We start from the raw sequence: 18,829 nt of genomic DNA, 5'->3' as shown, positions 1-18,829 counted from the left end.
ACTATTATATATATATATATATATATATATATATATATATATATATATATATATATAGGTACTGTGAAGATGCGTCTGACTAGAATACTAACAAGTGTTTGTATCAAAAATCGTTGTAATCTGTTATTTATTACATAAATAACAACGGTGTACTCGTTGACTAGATATTTCGTTTTCGTTTGTAGAAAATATTCATTTTTAAATCAGGTTTGTCAAAATGACCCAATATTCTTGATGTTGGCAAAATGGTCCTTCATTTTATAATTCGTTAAATAAGACTCATATTTGTCAAAAGGTGGCTCAAAGCTATGTGAATTATTGAAAGTGGTCCATTTCCTCCAAATTACTTGTTTAAGCAATTTTTGGCGTAAATACTTATGGTTTTTGTCATAAAAACTTGTAACTTATATTTTGTAACATATTACTTCTTGCTTCTTTGTATAATTTGTGAAATATGATTCAAACACTTGAGACTTGCCCAAGGTTTCGAGTTCTTGGAGTTTTCATAACTTTAGCACACATAATTTAGCATACAAGCATAACAAGCAAATAAATCAAGGTTTAAAACAAGGTTTTGACTTGTATTCTCAACCAAAAAAAAATAAAAACTCGAAAAAGTAGGGGTATGAAGCTCACCTTGAGTTGGTTTTGTGGGGTTTTTGAAGTGTAGTGAAGAGATCTTGATCCTAAGCACTAGAATGCCCTTGATGAACTCCTTGAAGCCTAGATTATCCCAAGGAGGTTAAAATAGGACCTTGTGTGTAAATAAGAGGATTTTAACAAAATAATATGTAGGAATACTAGGAGATTTTGAAATAGCTCACCCAATTTCCAAGAACCACCTTGATGATAAAGATTTTTTGAAGAATCCACTTGTTCTTGAGAGGAGTTTGGTTTAGTTGTTAAATGGAGTGAGGAAGGGATTTTTGAGGAAGTATGAAATCTCCAGGGAGTGAAATGAGGTAAGAGTGAGGATTAGCAAAAATGAGTTCTTCTTTTAAATAAAGGAAGTGAAGTTGATTTGAAGTGTGCTTGGAGAACTGCTAGCTAATTCATGTTTTCTTACCGGATAATTTGTGAGGATCCGTGATTGCATGGGGAATGGAGGATTACATCAAATCATAAACTCAAACCCTCTTATCACTTTAAGATTTATAATAATACTATTATAAATATTAAATAGTATCTTATGTAAATATGTTTTAAATATTCAAATTTGGCATAAAATAGAGGTTTAAGGGGGTCTAAGTTATGAAAATACGAGTTTGGTGGGATTTCCGACGTCAAAATGCCTTAAAATGAAGAAATGTTCCGAAATGGTCTAAAATACGGAGTGTAGTCCGAAATCTGCGAGGGTCCGAAGTGCTTAGGGAGTTCCGGAGTCGTTTGGAAATTTCTGGAGTCAAAGGAGCGAATTTCAAAGTCACTTACTAAATTCTGGAATGGGTCAGCAGCTTCCGGAGCGGACTAGAGGCTTCCGAGGTGCGAGGCTGTCCGGGGTGGAGTCTTCCGAGGTGTGCGAGATGGTCCTAAGAGAATGATTCTGGAGCGAAACCTTCCGGAGTGAAGGTGTTCCGAAGTGAGCAAAGTCCAGAGTATGCGAAATCTTGCGGTTCAACTTAGGAGGTCTGAAATCAACATGTTCCGGACTCAGAAGGCTCCGGGCCAAGAGGGTTCCGGACCAAAGGGGTCCTTTTGGGTTTTTTCCTTCGGTTTTGAGCTGTTTTCAACAAAGGAAAGGATTGGGATGGTAAGTATGTTTATAAAAAGTTAAGAGAGATATGAGAGAGATTTGAGAGAGATTTGGGATACATAGAGATATTTGGGAGAGATTAAGAGGCATATATGCTTTGCATTATAATAATACACGGTTCATTAGGAATCATAATGTAAAATTTAACGCGTTAATGCAAACCTTACAATAGTTGATGCTTACATGAGAACATAATTTCCTAGCTAAAAGTGCTAGTTGTGACAGGTACACCCAATGTTACCACCACCTAATCAATGTGCCGGTTAACCACACACGCTCCATTGATCTATGATTAACATCAAGCTACGCTTTGCCACACACTCTCAGTCTCAGATTAGTGTGTTGGTTAACCACACACGCTCCACTTACAACTTAACAAGGTGCAAAGTGCAATTTCATGGTTTAGCACCAAATTCACATTTTTCCTAAGTAACTAAGATTGAGAATTTATAAGTGTTTAGTTAATTGGTAATTTTCATTATACTTTTAATGAGAATTTAAATGTCCTGTCAGACCCGTTCAGCTAACGACCCTCCACCAGTCAAGGAAGCGGTGGGTGAGAGTGGACACCCATCAAACTGCCATTTTATAGGCAGTAACCTTATACCCCCCCCTTATAGACCAGCTTCGTGAATGAGGCCTACTAACGGTAAGACTGACTTGAATCTTATGAATATATATATATATATATATATATATATATATATATATATATATTAAACCTATAATATTATAATAGTATAAGGGTTGAATTTTAAACTTTTTAAAATTCTAGGGTTTGGAACTAAAGTATTCAAAAGTGAAAGTTTACAAATTCCAAAACTTGAGGGCGGGTTTTGAAACTTGTCAAAAAATTTCAAATCCATAACTATGAGTTTAATATAGGTTTTAAGAAAAGACTCTTGACATTCCATAACTTGAGGACAGGTTATGGAGTTCATAAAAACATTTATGTAAAAGACTCTTCAAGTTCCATAACTTGAGGACAAGTTATGGAAGACTTAAAACCATTTTATGATGACATTTAAAAATGAGACCTTTCACTTTCCATAACTTGAGAACAAGTTATGGATTTCATCAAAAACAATTAGATCAAAAATTCCAACTAACAAAATCAAACAATTTGCCTGTGATCTAATTAAACTCATAAGTTAAGATAATTTAAATCAAACAAGTTTAAAGAAATTAGCCTAATCATATACACTAATACAAATCATGAAACTTTGACAATTATCTTTTATTTGGATGAGAATCATCATTAGCATAACAACAAAATCAAATTTTATGAACTAAAACATTTTGTGGTAATGATTCTAATCCAAAACAGGCCAAAAAACTCGAAAAACTGCCCACTGGAGCACCAACTCGGCGAGTACATGAACTGGACTCGTCGAGTTGGACTTTTTCTGAGTGGACTCGGCGAGTTCACTGTCCAGAATGCAGAAAATTTGATTTTTTTGCTTTGAAAATCAATAAAACATCAAGTATAGTGGAAAACAACCCTAGGCTCTGATACCACTGTTGGGTTTTGTATACTAAAACATCCTTTGGTGCACATAAAACCCTAAATGCTTTGGATCTATGTTTTCTCTAATTATACATGCAATACTGTTTCCAAAGCATTAAGCCTACAACTAGCATACAAATGACATAAACAACGTAAAATACTAGTTAGGAGTTTACCTCTTTATGTAGCTTGTAGAACTTGTTGTGTTTGGCCTTTAAGAGCTTAGCACCAATAGTATGAATGCCTCAAATGGAATCACAACACACCTAGAACAAAGGAGACTTTTGAGAGAGTATTTCTTGCACCAAAATCGGCTCATGGAAGTCCAAGGATCACTAGTGTCCATTTTGGATGCTAAGGGGTTTCTTATATAGTGTTGCAAGATTAGGGTTACACCATGTAAACCCTAATGGGCATGACCTTCCATATTCCTTAAGCTCCATGGGTTTAAACCTCCATGGATCATCCATGGGTTGTCACATGGGTTTAGGCCAACCTAAGGAATCATGGATCATTGGCCCACACCATAAGAATGAATGATTTACCAAATCAACCCCTTATATTTAATTAGTCTCTTTTGATCACAAAATTAATTCCAAACTAATTCTTGATCAATACTAATTAAATAATATGATTCCATGAGAAGTTGATCTTTTTGGGGACTTTTGTGGTGAAGATCTTGGAGTTGGTGTTTTGTTGTACTCTTCGGTAGGAGGAGGTTGAACTTGTGGAGGAGTTTGATGTTGATGAACCAAAGGGGTCTTTGATCGTGAAGGATGTTGTTCTTGATGGATTGAAGGATTTTGTTCTTGATGAACTCTAGGAGGGCTTTCACTTCCCCCTTTTGAGGAAGCAACCTCCTGTTGCTCCTCAAACCATTGCTTCAGCCCATCGATTCATTGAAAGGTTTCATTAAACTGCATCTTCATATGTTCACAAAGCTGTTGATTGTTGGGGATCTCCTTATTAAAGAGTAGTTGATAAATCTCCTTTGTAAGACAGAGAATATCATCAACACTCAAGCTTGCAGTGAGTGATCGCCGTAACTCGTTAATTATGTTTTGTAGAACCGCAAGGCCTGATTCATATGCGGTGTGGGTGTAACACTAGCCAAAATAGGTCAATAACAATCACATGTGATTATACCAATCACGTAATTTGATCTTGTTAAACTAGTAATGTGATAAACTTACTATGTAGTTCCTGATAAATTCTAATACAAATATGAACTTTCATACATATTTTATGATACAAATCAAAGTATACGTCCATACGATTCCAAAAGTATAGAGAACGTCGAAATATGGCTTCGTGTGAAGAAGTTATGATAAACTCTAACACTATAAAATCTCTTATAATTAGCTATTGGAATCTAATAGAGAGTTTTAGTACTCGGAATTACCTACGCGTGGATATAAAGAACGTCAAAAACGGAGTTCGTATGCAAACGTTACGACCTTCAGAACTTACAGCTGTCTTAGAGCATGACACGTGTCAGAAACCCTAATCTGACTGGACTCACGATGTGAGCATAAAAACTCACGACGTGAGGAGTCAAACCGACACATTTTGAAGCTAGCAGTCTATGGAACGATAACCCAAAAGCTCACGACGTGAGCAAGGTTTTCTCACGACGTGAGGACGATGCAGGACACTATTCGAGGCTAGAAAACACGCGTTAAAGCTACGGATGACTCTTGCCATAGCTCACGACGTGAATCTATCATTCTCACGTTGTGATGGCCAAAAATCAGTCTATAAATAGAGGCTTCGACCTCAGCCATTCCTCATACCTAATCTCTTCTCTCTCTCTCGTTTGCTGAAGCCGTTTTGCTTCCCGAGCCCGGTGATCGCGAACCGCTGACTGTTTTCAGTTACATTCTCTTGAAGCACGATATTAAGGTGAGTTTCACGGCCCCAATTTCTAATATTTTCGGGGGAAAACGCATGCTAAATATTGTATATACGTTACTATTATGTCTATATGATAGTATATTAGTATCAACGTAGATAGTTATATTAACCGGGATATAGTTGTTCTAAATATAATATTTTGAATATGTACAACTATTATCAACTTGTTAGCATGTTCTTGTACTAATTTAGATCTTGAGTTATACTTAGGATTCTATATATATGTTGTGTGCATTATAGTTCCGAAGTTATATTTGGGAGTTCTATATGTTAAAAAGTATGTTGCTATTATTGGTTTTATGTTCAGATAAAACCTGATATGTTGTATGCTATTATTATTGGTTTTATGTCAAGATAAAACCTGTTTTTACTTCAAGTTATAGCTGTTATACTTTCTAAATGTTATGAAATTAGGAGTAATGTTTAAAAGCATAGTCTAGTAACTTAGGGTTTTAGACACGAAAATGCTTTTGTTATTACAACTATAGAACGTCGTCAAAGTTTACATGAGCTATTGTATTCGTCAACTAAGATTAGAAATCTTAGTGGAAATCCTCTGACATGTAATCGTTAATCCCGTGTGAGCGAGGAAGTTGTATATGGATCTATACGGGTTGACAACCCCACCCGTGGTTGCTAGCTCCAACCCAACGGTATTCGGGTGAAGAACTTGCCTAATTTACTACCTTCCGACGTCGATGAAGCGTGCAGAAACTACCGCAAGGTGTGATCCTTGTACTACCGCAAGGAGTGATCCTTGTACTACCGCAAGGTGTGATCCTTGTAACTAACACAATGTGTGATCCTTGTAACTACCACAAGGTGTGATCCTTGTAATAATAATAAGAGGTGTAAAACTAAGTCATACAGTCGCAGCTACAGACTCATGGTAGCACAACTTTAGAAGCATTATACTTTGTTGATATACAAGTATGAATGTTAAGTATAAGTTTCTCAAAGACTTATACTCTAAGTATAAGAATCTAGTAGGTATATTACTTGTATATTTAGTAGACCACTACACCTATCCTACTTACTCGTATAGAATTGAAATAGATTTATACGTAGCGGTTTTACTCGTATAGAATTGAAATAGATTTATACGTAGCGGTTTAGTCGTATAGAATTGAAATAAGATTTATACGTAGCAACTTAGTTTGTATGGAATTACAGACATTTATATTTATAATATATGAGACTTATAGGTATATACTTATTTGGTAAGTAAACCATTATACCTAGGATATATATACTAAACGTTGGAGAGTCAAAATGATACTTTCAAAACTATACTTTTGAATGTGGAAAATGTATTATTTTTATATGGAGTCAAAACGTGTGGACTCACCAACTTTATGTTGACGTATTTTAAAATGCATGTGTTTTCAGGAAGTTGATAACTATGATACGAGAAATGACGTTACACCGCCCCGTGTTTCCGCCGACGGCCGGGGTGTGACAGATTGGTATCAGAGCTATTAACTATAATGAATTAGTACTTTCTTAGGAAAGCACGACTATAGTTTAGGGCTTACTCTGTTAGGTTTAGGTATATCCCTTAGCCTACAAATATAAAGTATTATTAATTATACTACTAAAGGACTACTTACAGGAGCGGTGACAGGATAGACATGTCGCTTGGGTTGCTGGATTTTAGAACGGCTATATGCTAAAATGATCCTGCCCTCTGACTGTCCTGACTGGCCGGTGCCTTAACAGCTAGCCCTAAAGTAACGAACAATAATTAATAGAGCATGAATATAACAAATATAGAGTCATATATGAAGACTCAGACCCACGATGATAATACACCTAAATACCCGGAATGTTTTTGATCTCAAGGATTTAGATAAGATATTCCAACTAAAGTTCATATGTGCATAGATCTTATCACAACTAGGTGTAGGTGTACAACTATATTTTATTATGATCAGATCATATGAACTATTTAAATTGGGAGTAATATTTGATAGACTAAACACTTGGTGATCCAAAATGTATAGGAACTAAACAAAATGCCTAGAAGAAGTAGCGCTCGTCTAAACCTTAACCAACGACCATAACCACAACAACAACAACCGCAACCACCACCACCAGAAACAAACCCTCCAATAAGTTCAGCAGAACTTGAAGAAATCATAGCTCAGAGAATCGCTGCAGTTCTAGCTAATGTCACAAGAGGAGGAGTTAGAAATGAAGGCAATGTAGGGACCGCCAGAATGTGTACCTACAAGGATTTTATGAATTGCAAACCTAAGAGCTTCCATGGAACGGAAGGGGTTGTTAACTTGACCCGGATTGATTGAAAAGGCAGAATCAGTATTTCAAATAAGCTTCTGTCCGGACGAATGTAAGGTACGATTTGCTGCGTGTACTTTCGTTGATGCAGCGTTAACATGGTGGAACAATCATGTTAATACAATGGGAATTGATGGTGCAAACTCCATGAAATGGGAAGAGCTGAAGAGGATGCCGGTAGAGGAGTATTGTCCAAGAGAGGAAATACAAAAGCTGGAACAAGAGTTGTGGAACCTAACAATGAAGGGTTCCGAGATAAATGCATATACCGCTAGATTCAACGATGTGACATCCCCAATTTCACGGCCAGAAAAGACCGATTTGTTTATGTTTTGTTTTTAAAATCAGAGTAATCTTTTAAAGAAAACAGTTGCGGAATTTGTTCCCAAAACAAAAATATGATAAGAATTTATCAAAGCACTCCTTTAAAGAAATGTATTTTCATTATATAACAAAATCTCGGGATGTCATGTTCAATACAGATCAAAAGCATAAACAGAACAAAATAGACCTTACAACAGTTATTCATAACTACTGGCCTATAATCCAAAATCTCTCATTATGTCAACCAACTTATGCTCTCGTGTCATAACCTGTAATACAAAGAAAAATGAGAGGGTCAGGCTTGGGAGCCTGGTGAGCATATAGGGTTTTCAACCCACAATAATATAATTATTATATTTAATTATCAAACCATCAATCCAATTACCCACCCCCATTATCTTCTTTTATTTCTTAAAGATTTACCCTAAGAACCGATTACCCTTCTCCCATTCATTCCTAAGGATTGCCCTAAGGAATTGGCACAAAGTCTAGTGTTGCCATGGTTCTTAGATTACCTCTGGTGAACTCAATTACCTAAGGAACACAGAGTACAAAAGCTCTTAGTTCAAACCATGTGATAATAATGTATATCTCGATCCTGCAAAACCACTAATATTATTAACACATATAAATCATATTTCTAAAACAATCTATCTCATCCCGTCGATCCCCACATACTGAACCTATACAATGATCTTACGAGATCTAGCCTAAGGAATCGATATGAACAACAACTGACGAAGCTGCTTTGGAAATTCCCTGACAGCAAACGAGGATCAATAAAGACATCAAATGAGGGGAATGGAATAAGTTTCACCACGAACCTTCGTTCGTAAAAGAAAGAACCACAAGACAGTTAAGTCAGGGGTAGTTATCTAGATAACAATGCCTAGGCGTGGTCCGACTATCATGAGGTATTATACCCCCAGACTCTCCCTATCCAGCATCGAACTTTTCCTAGCAGTGGCCTGAATACATGAGGTATTTCACCCCCAGACGCACCCTATCCAGCAATATAACACCAGACATACCTAGCAGTGGTCTATTACCGACACACATTATTAGGCAGTCTACGAAGTTCCCTTAATTACTTCGTGAAAGAAAACGCTGACATGTAAAGCTCGGTCGATCACTTCATAAAAGAAACGCTGACTCCAAAGCTCTCTCAAGATAAAAGTATGGGGAAATACTACTAGAGTACTCCCGTACGCTCCCGTAACCGACACACAAAATTGTCAAAAAGACTTTGTACATGATAGTACTTCTGGCACATTATAGTACTTTGGTATGCGAAAGACTCGTAACCGAGAACATAATAGTACCCTGGCACAAGCAGCACCCCAGACACAGAGCTTTGAAAAGGACTTCGTACATAAAATGTACTTCTGTACGTAGGACGTACTCCACCGATCATCAATCTCACCCCACACGTACTCTTAATAAGAGACTACCCAAAGTCCAATCTTAATTGAACTAAACATCCCATTTAAGTCTTAACCCATCACTAGGCAAACCTACAATACTTATAATCAATTTCTGATACTATCTCCGTTTAGGCAATGCCAACTAGTGTATACTTAACACAAGGTTTTAAGTAATAATATCATATATACACATCTTAACACATATTGAACCATATCTGATTCGCACGTTGTATATCATCAAATATATCTAACACGTATTTCAGACAATAACAATTACTTCACATACATATGTATATTTCATACTTTAATCAATACTCGTATTAAAATCACGTTCCTAAAAAGGGACTATACACATGATACCTTATCGAATGAACACGTAGTTCAAAAATACATAATCCGTACTCCCGGATCTTAAATTTGCCTCATTACCTAATCCATATTCCCGGATCTAAAACTAACCTCTTGATCTGATCCATACTCTCGGATCTAAAACTAACCTCTTGATCTGATCCATACATCCAGATCTAAAACTAACCTCTTGATCTGATCCATACATCCAGATCTAAAACAAGTTTATCTCTTTATCCTTTTATCTCATGGTCTAACCCATCTTTTATCACCTACCAACAACCTCATCTACCTATGTTCTACCCAACATATTTGTAGATACGAAATACATATACAGTTTAACTCATTAAAACTTATATAATTCATCCATTCCACAATCATCTCAAATAAACAACAATATATTATACACATAGCACGTATTTCATAGCAAATACTTAAAATTTATGTGTTAGAAGAAAGTGACTACACACTCACTTGATCAGAAGATGATCGGGCAGCACTAAGGCTTGTAGAAGTAGTATTCTTCGGTGAAACTGTGATCTCTTCACACACCGGACTTCTCGCGGGCAGAGCTTCGGCTCAGAAACTCTTTTCTTCTCGGGATCTTCGGGCTTCGGGACTTGCTTCGGGTCTCAGGATGATACCGGGGCTTTGGGGGTACTTCAAGAAGGCTAGAGAGAGTGTAGGAAGTGAGAGATTGAAGGAATTAGCAACCATGGCCGGCTACCCTTCGGTTTCTATTTATAGGGCCATTTTTCTGGAATCACGTCGTGAATCTCAAATATTCACGTCGTGAGTTCAATAGTCATCAGGTGCGTCATCGCCACTTGCGTTTGTCAGGCTCCAGAAGTCATAAATACTGAGTTCACGTCGTGAACTCTGACACAGTATCGGGGTTCGCGCCCCGAACTTCAGAAATTAATATCTTTCTCATACGAGCTCCGTTTTGACTTTCTTTATATCCACGCGTAGGTGAGATTATGCTCTACAACTCTCATTTTGACTCCGTTGGCTAATTTTGAATTTATTTTTAATATATTATTATTATATTATTTTTAGTAGGCCGGGACAGGAAAACTCCGTTAGAAAATCATAACTCCTTCGTCTGACGACCGTTTTCGTCTGTCTTTTCACCGTTGGACTACTATCGACGAGATCTTCAATTCTCATTTAGATTGTTTCGGCTAAATATCGCTCGATCTCATATTCGAACTTCGAGTTGTACACTGCTAAGCCGAAACTTCGAAAAATCATAACTTCCTCATACGAAGTCAGATTTAGGCGTTCTATTCATGCACGCTCTCGGTTTAACGTATTCTACGACTTTCGTTTAGATCGCTAAATCCAAATATCGCTCTATCGTAAATTCACGATTTACGTCACGTTGTGTCGTACCGGTTCTGTCGCGAAACTTCGACAGATCATAACTTCTTCGTTATAACTCGGATTTCGATGTTCTTTATATGTACGGAATCCTTGTAAAGTATACTAAAACTTAGTTAAGATTAATCCTTATAAATAATCTTCCATAAAAAAGTAATTTTTGATGCTTATCGTCTCTAAATTGACTAGCCCGGATCTACGGGCGTTACAAACGACATTGCGGTAATGTGTCCATCTCTTGTTACCCCCGAATATAAGAATATTGAGCGATATATCTGGGGTCTAGCATCAAAAATCAAAGGAATGGTGATCGCATCGAAGCCTTCAACATATGACAGTACCAAGCGAATAGCTCATCAACTAACCAGCACAAAAATCCAAGTGGGATTTATAGCTGAGTCTCCCGAATCTGGAACGAACAAGCGCAACTTTAATGGGAAGAATCCCAGACAATCATCTGAGGAGAGACAAGATGTGGCAACTAATTATGCAGCCACAACAACAATACCCATATAACCAAGGAAGTATGTTGGAACATTCCCATGGTGCTGTCAGTGCAACCGTCATCACCTAGGTAACTGTTCATGGTGCAGTCAGTGTAACCATCAACACGCAGGTGACTGTTATATTTGCATGAAGTGCAAAAAGAGGGGACACACTGCGAGTTACTCCAGGAGCACAACACCTGTAACAGAAAATCAAGGAACAAACACTGGAACAGGCTATGATGGAGGAAGAACGTGTTTTGAATGTGGTGAAATTGGACATATCAAGAAGGAATGTCCAAAGTTAAGGAGTCAAGGAAGTTAGGCCGTGGTAGGACATTGGTAATAGGAAGCAGGGAACCTATCCAGGACCCTTCGGTGGTATCTGGTACAAAATAAATTTCGGGACGAAATTACTTTAACGGGGGGAGAATGTAACACTAGTCAAAATAGATCAATAACAATCACATGTGATTATACCAATCATGTAATGTGATCTTGTTAAACTAGTAATGTGATAAACTTACTATGTAGTTCCTGATAAATTCTAATACAAATATGAACTTTCATACATATTTTATGATACAAATCAAAGTATACGTCCATACGATTCCAAAAATATGGTGAACGTCGAAATATGGCTTCGCGTGAAGAAGTTATGATAAACTCTAACACTATGAAATCTCTATAACAAGAGGAATTTAAAATAGTCTTATAATTAGCTATTGGAATCTAATATAGAGTTGTAGTACTCGAAATTACCTACGCGTGGATATAAAGAACGTCAAAAACGGAGTTCGTATGCAAAAGTTACGACCTTCCGAAGTTACAGCTGTCTTTGAGCATGACATGTGTCAGAAACCCTAATCCGACTGGACTCACGACGTGATCATAAAAACTCACGACGTGAGGAGTCAAACCACCACATTTTTAAGCTAGAAGTCTACGGAACGATAACCCAAAAGCTCACGACGTGAGCAAGGTTTTCTCACGACGTGAGGATGCTGCAGGACACTATTCGAGGCTAGAAAACACGCGTTAAAGCTACGGGATGACTCTTGCCATAGCTCACGACGTGAATATATCATTCTCACGTTGTGGGGGCCAAAAATCAGCCTATAAATAGAGGCTTCGACCTCAGCCATTCCTCACACCTAATCTCTTCTCTCTCTCTCTCTCTCTCTCTCTCTCTCTCTCTCTCTCTCTCGTTTGCTGAAGCCGTTTCGCTTCCCGAGCCCGGTGATCGCGAACCGCTAACTGTTTTCAGTTACATTCTATCGAAGCACGATATTAAGGTGAGTTTCTCAACCCCACTTTCTAATATTTTCGGGGGAAAATGCATGCTAAATATTATATATACGTTACTCTTGTACTAATTTAGTGTTGAGAGAAAAACTTAAGAAACACACTTGAACAAACGTTAGAACAAGTTAATATTGCGGAAATTAAATTTACTCTCAAATGATCATAAAGCTCAACAATAATATAAGTTAGAGTTAAATAGTTAGATGATTAGTTGCGGAAATATAAGGAAATATAAAAGACAACAAGTATTATATCAAGTATACACTTAAGTTGATTCTTAACAAGGAATGCAGTCAAACCAAGTTAGTAAGTGAGATCAAACTTAGTGATTAAGTCTTAGAGAGACTTGCTCCGAAGAGATACTTAAAACAGTTACGATTCTACTAAGAGATAAGTGAAGAGAGTAAGGTTAGTGATAAGGTTTCAAGATGCGTAAGAGAGAGATGTGTTTTTCATTGAGAAAGGAAGAAATCTATTTATAGAGTCTCGAAGATTACATACAGTCTAATCTGTTTAAGAGTTACGACGCACGACACTTTGGATAAAAGAAAGTACTTAAGAAAAACAGATAAAAGACTAAATTAAGAACTGATGACAATAACCGCGGTTGCTGATCTAGACTGCGGATGTTGAAGACGGCTTCAGATTTGCTTTAAGTTTAAGAGGGTCATTTAAATGTTTCAACAATTTCCCCCTAAGTGACCTCTTCAACTTTTCTTTCAAGTGTTGAGCTTGAGGAACTTGATAAGAATCCACTAGAACTTCCTGACTTCCTTAAGCCATGCAATCCTCCTTGATATTTCAAACTTCACTTCAGCAGTCGTATGTTTGGATTTCTTGACTGCAGTCTGAATAATCTCCAATTGCTTCCGGGTCATACGATTCATGGCAGTCATCGGGATGAAGTATTTAGTTTCATCATTCTTGCGTTTGAAGATGACTCCAAGGTCTGGGAAGTTGGTTGCTCCGAGGGATCTTTCTTGAAAGCCTTCAGCAGGACAGGAGCTGGTTCAAGAGGAGGAAGATTGAATTTCTGAGCAAGTGCAGGGTGGATATCAACATCGATCTTTGCGAAGTCACACACAGTCTCTTTGAGAAAGATACAAGCCCTTTCATAAGCGATCATCATTTTTGGGTGCTTTTCAGACTTATTTTGAAATACCTTTGCAATCAGGAAGATTTCTTCCGGGTTCATGCAAAGGAAGTCAGCTTGGGTTCGGACATAGTCTGAGCTTCTTCTAGTAAGAGTGTACTGGATGAATTCCGCCTTCATGAATTTTCGAGGCTTGAAGTTTTTTACTGCGGAGGGTCTGTCATTCGATCAGATTTTCTCTATAGAAGACCCATGTTTGGCATGAAAGTTGTTGAGTCTCTCAAACTCAAAGGGTAACCTCTTATCATCAGGGATACTGCGGTCAAAGGGTTCAAACACAGTGAAGTATTTTGCGTTGGGGGAGATAGGAATGTCCCAATAACCGTCAGAAGGGGGTTCTGCGTATGTCAGGTTGGGCTTGTAATCGTTATCCAGTAATCTTCTGTGCGGATTGACCAATGAGTTGATGAGGGATTCATCCATTGTAATGTCAACTCCATTCTCCCTCCAGATCATCTCAGCAAATTTAGCTGATCTCCAGTCAGCTTTCTTCTGTTTGGTTGCGGGAGAGTCGTTAGAATGATCTGATGACATGTGGGAAGCCAAGTTTTTGAAATGAGGAGGAGTCTCGGGTCGCTCAGGAGAATGATGGGGTTCTTGAATTGGTGTCTGTTGCGGTGGAGATTGGTGACTTGGACTTTTATGAGGAGATGGAACTGGTGTTTTCTTCTGTGGAGATGGTTGCAGTGAATGTTGAGGAGTTGGTTCTTTAGATCTGATGGGAGAGTGCGGATGAGAATGCTGATGAGAAATTCTATCCGAGTTGTGGTCTTCACTTCCCCCTCTTGAGGAAGGAGCAATCGGAACTTCCTCAAGCCATTGCCTTAGGCCATCAATATTGCCACAGACTTCCTTAAATTGGGCTTTTAAGGCATCAGCGAGTTGTTGGTTGTTTGGGATTGCGGAATTGAAGAGCAATCGGTGAATCTCATTGGTGAGTTGCAGGATTTCGGAATCATGAAAGTTGGAGGATAGAGACCTGCGGAGATTCTTGATTGTTGACTGTAGAACAGAGATTGCGGATTCATACGCATTGTGCATTTCTTCAGCAACTTTTTGAGACTGGGCATACTGATCCTTGATGATGGTCTGAAGATCCGATTTGATGGAGGAAACTACAGAAATAAGTTTTTCAGCAGTGGAGATGAAGTGTTGATGATCAGCTTTGTGGTTGTTGTCTAGAGCTCGGATCCCCATTTCCACTTTAAGGGAGATGCGTTCAGCGGCAAGACGTTCTCTGGCTTCCAGTCTTTCAATGCGGTCGATGAAAGACTGCGGGCCAGGCAGGTCCTCAGATTGCGGTTGAGAGGATCTGACTGCAGCAAGAATCTGATCTACTTTATTTTGTAGAGATAGAAATTCTTTGCGAGAGACTGCTTGCTTCTTTTTCTTCTTTTTCTCCTTGGGCTTGGATGTTGAGTGTTGTGATCCGCTAGACTCTTCTTCATCGAAAAACATCATCGCATCGTATGATTGTTCTGGTTGATTGACTTCATTTAGATCGAAGTCATCGAAGCCAAAGGTAGGTGCTGAACTGACTTCGATTGCAGATCCGTCCTCTTGAGACTTATTAGCAGCAGTGGTTGGAGGGGGCTTGGATGAACTTGCACCAACTGGATTGGCCTGAGCTTTGCGGATAGTCTCAGCCATTTCTTCTATCCAGTCCTGGACCTTGAGGATTGTAGCAACAGTACTGGCATTGCTGATGGCGTTGGCCCAGTATTTGGCTACTGTTTGAATTTCCAGCTGCTTCTGTTGAAGTTTCTTAGTTTGTTGATCCTTTCGAGCTTAAAATGCCCTTCGAAAAGCGGCATACTTCTGAATATCTGATTCGGACACTGGGTTGTAATGTTTCCAAGAATCATTTGATTCTTCACCGTCAAATCCTTGATATCGCACCGAGGTGTCCCTCGGGTTCACAGATCCTTGCACATTTGTGTTCACTGTGCCTAAACCACCTGAAAAAGATGTAATCAGAGTAGGATTTCCGGAGTGTCCTTGGTCTCCTTGAACCGTGGTCAAGTGTGCCCTCGACTCCGTTCTGGAATGAGCTGAAGAATCGCCCTGCGGTTTGGTAGGTGTATTGAGTGTTTGGATTACAGAGTCTAAAATGGAGCGCAACTCCGATTCTTGAAAGAAGTGAAGTCTGGAAGCCCTGGAGACCTTAGGGCGAGAAGTACCAATTAGATCCTCTTGGGATCTAGGTGGGGGTGAGTCTCCATGTTGAGGTGAAACGTTCACACTTACTGTGTTCGAGTGGCTGAATAGGGTAGTAGCAAATGGGTCTGCGGGCAACCCAAGGACTACCGGAGCCTTTTGAGAGAGTTTGGTATCGGTCCGGTCACGCATTTGGCTAGAGGATTTGGTTTTCCTTTTCTTAAGGATAGCAATAGGAGCAGAGTCTTTGGGATCATCCGAAGATTGATTGGATTGGGAGTCATTCTCTGATGATACAACTTCTTGGAATTTTCGTTTCTTTGAGGGTTCTGCTTCCTTGGGAGCTTTGGCTTTCTTGGTTGCTTTATGTTTCCTGCGAGTTTCACCCGTGGTGTGTGTTCTTCCTTTGCTGCGGGGGCCTTTCTTAGGAGAAACTAATTGTTTGAGCCTTGAGGCATTGGATATAGTAGTAGAAGATGGAACATTGGACTGCTCTGGTTGATTGGGTGCGGTTGAGGCTAAGATGTTTTGACTGGGGAGAGGCGGGGTAGAAAGGTATGGGGAAATACCTTCCGTAGCCTCGATGTGATCCGTGACAAGTTGGGTCTGAAGTCCAACCGTAGTCAGGATGTGAATGAGCAAGCGTCTGATAGGTCCAAAAATAGACTGATCTTTAGAAGGAGTGTACCTTTTGAGATCGCGGGTGACGAAGAAGTTGATATCATTGCCCATGCTGATCTTGGCATCTGAGTGAAGATCTGAAATGCAGAGAGCCCAAAACCATGCAAAAGTAAGCTCCGTAGGGTTTTCTCTTGGACTTTCTTTAGGGATATACTGAAGGAAATCATCCCAAAGAATTTGACCGTAGTTAACGTCATGGCCAGTGAAGATGCTCCATACGAGCTCAAGTAGTTTGAGGCCCATGTTTTTACTGTGCCTCCGGTTCGTCCAGACAAACTGCGGATCACAAAGTGACATACAAATTTCCATACCGCAGGCAGTTGATTCTCCTTGAACTCTCCTATGCCCTTGATCTGCTTCTGGTATCCAATTTGGTACAAGGTGGAGGCGATGTCTGTAACACTGGGTGAGAAGAACTTTGTGGAGGGATGCACCAGTAAGTTGATTGCATCAAGAAACTTGTCTTTGGTCAAGATGACCAAGGAGTCATCCACTAAGTTCAGATGAACTTCTTGAAGATTGTTGAGGGGACGATGTGCAGAAAATGCGCATTTGAACAATGTGGAGGTTGGAACCACATCAGTGAATGCATCGAATGGTCCAAATAGAGGATGATTGGAGATGAACTTGATCATAAGGCGAATTGAGTCATTGTAGGAGGGATGATCATCGAAGACTGCCCTAAAATTGCTAGATGCAATGGCAGGCGATTGGTTCCGAGTAGCAGAATCAGAACCAGTGGGTTGAGCAGAGGCAGATGCCTTGGACTGTTTCTTTGAGATTCCTGATTTCACCATTTTGAGAAAAAAAGGTTGAAGAACTTGCAGAAAAAGCTTGAGTTGCAAGGGGGAAGAAGATGAAGTTGTTCGTCTTGAGGGATCAGAGAGCGTAAAGCTTTCTTGGAGAAGGAAAAAGGTTTTTATAGTAGCGGATTCCAAAAGGTTATTGGTTTTACCCTAAAGATAAGTGGTTAAGGGTAAAAGCCTTTGTTTTGTTTTTAAAAAAAAATTAAGAAAAACATTATCAGCCACAGGATAATTAACCAAACGTTTTTTTGTTATTTTCAAAAAGGAGCATTTAATGAAATTTTAGGCCCAATACCCCATGTTCAAGGAACATGTGGTGAGGGGCGATAGTTCGTTGAATAAAGGTGGAATTCGTAACGGATGTGACATTTTGGGGGTAAGAGGAAAAGACAGTTTAAGGAAAAGATTTTCTAAAAGCATTTATTTTATTGGAAACTGTTTTATTTTGGCATCACACCTAAAATAGGTCTGACAAAAGGTTTATTTGAAAAGAGAAACTGAAACGATCGTGTGCGACAAAACGAATATTTTTGAGAATGTTTTTTTTATTATAATGAAGGATCATTAAATAGCACACAATGTTCCAATAATTTATGAGGTAGTTGAAAGTTCGATCAAGAGATTGCGGTTAGAAGCTTCATTGCAGATTGAGACCTTATTGGGGATGAATGGTTCATTGCGGATGAGTGGTTAGACAACTGCAGTAGGAGAAACTGAGAAGAACACTTGAGCACAATAAGAAATAACAATCAATAAGGACCCTTGAATTATAAGTATGATATATGGTTACGGTATATGAGGTATATTACGGTACAAAGGATGTACTGCAGTATACAATATATACCATAACTATGTAAAATAGATATATTTAGTTAGGACCGCAGTGGTGACCAAGAGTGGTCTGCGATACCTATCAATTCAAGAAGAATTGCGGATCCGGATTCATCATTCCTTACATTTGTAAGAAACTGTTGAGTTTTGTAGAGTCAAGTGCCTTTGTGAATACATCAGCAATCTCTTCATGAGTATGGACAAAAATTAGTTCAATGGTACCTTTCAGGATGTGATCTTTGATGAAGTGATACCGTAGCTTAATATGCTTTGTTTTGGAGTGATGAATAGGATTATGAGAAATCGCTATGACACTTTCTGAGTCATAGTAAATCGGTATCCGCAACATCCTGTATCCGTAGTCCATAAGCTGCGTTTTCAATCACAAGACTTGTGAGCAACAGCTGGCTGCTGCCACATATTCAGCTTTTGCGGTAGATAGAGAGACACAGCTTTGTTT

This window comes from Lactuca virosa, chromosome 5, assembly GCF_052849685.1.
Source record: "Lactuca virosa cultivar CGN04683 chromosome 5, Lactuca_virosa_CGN04683_v6, whole genome shotgun sequence".
NCBI classification, from domain to species: Eukaryota; Viridiplantae; Streptophyta; class Magnoliopsida; order Asterales; family Asteraceae; genus Lactuca; species Lactuca virosa.
The sequence above is the reverse complement of the archived record's forward strand: the minus strand, read 5'-3'. Positions refer to the sequence as shown.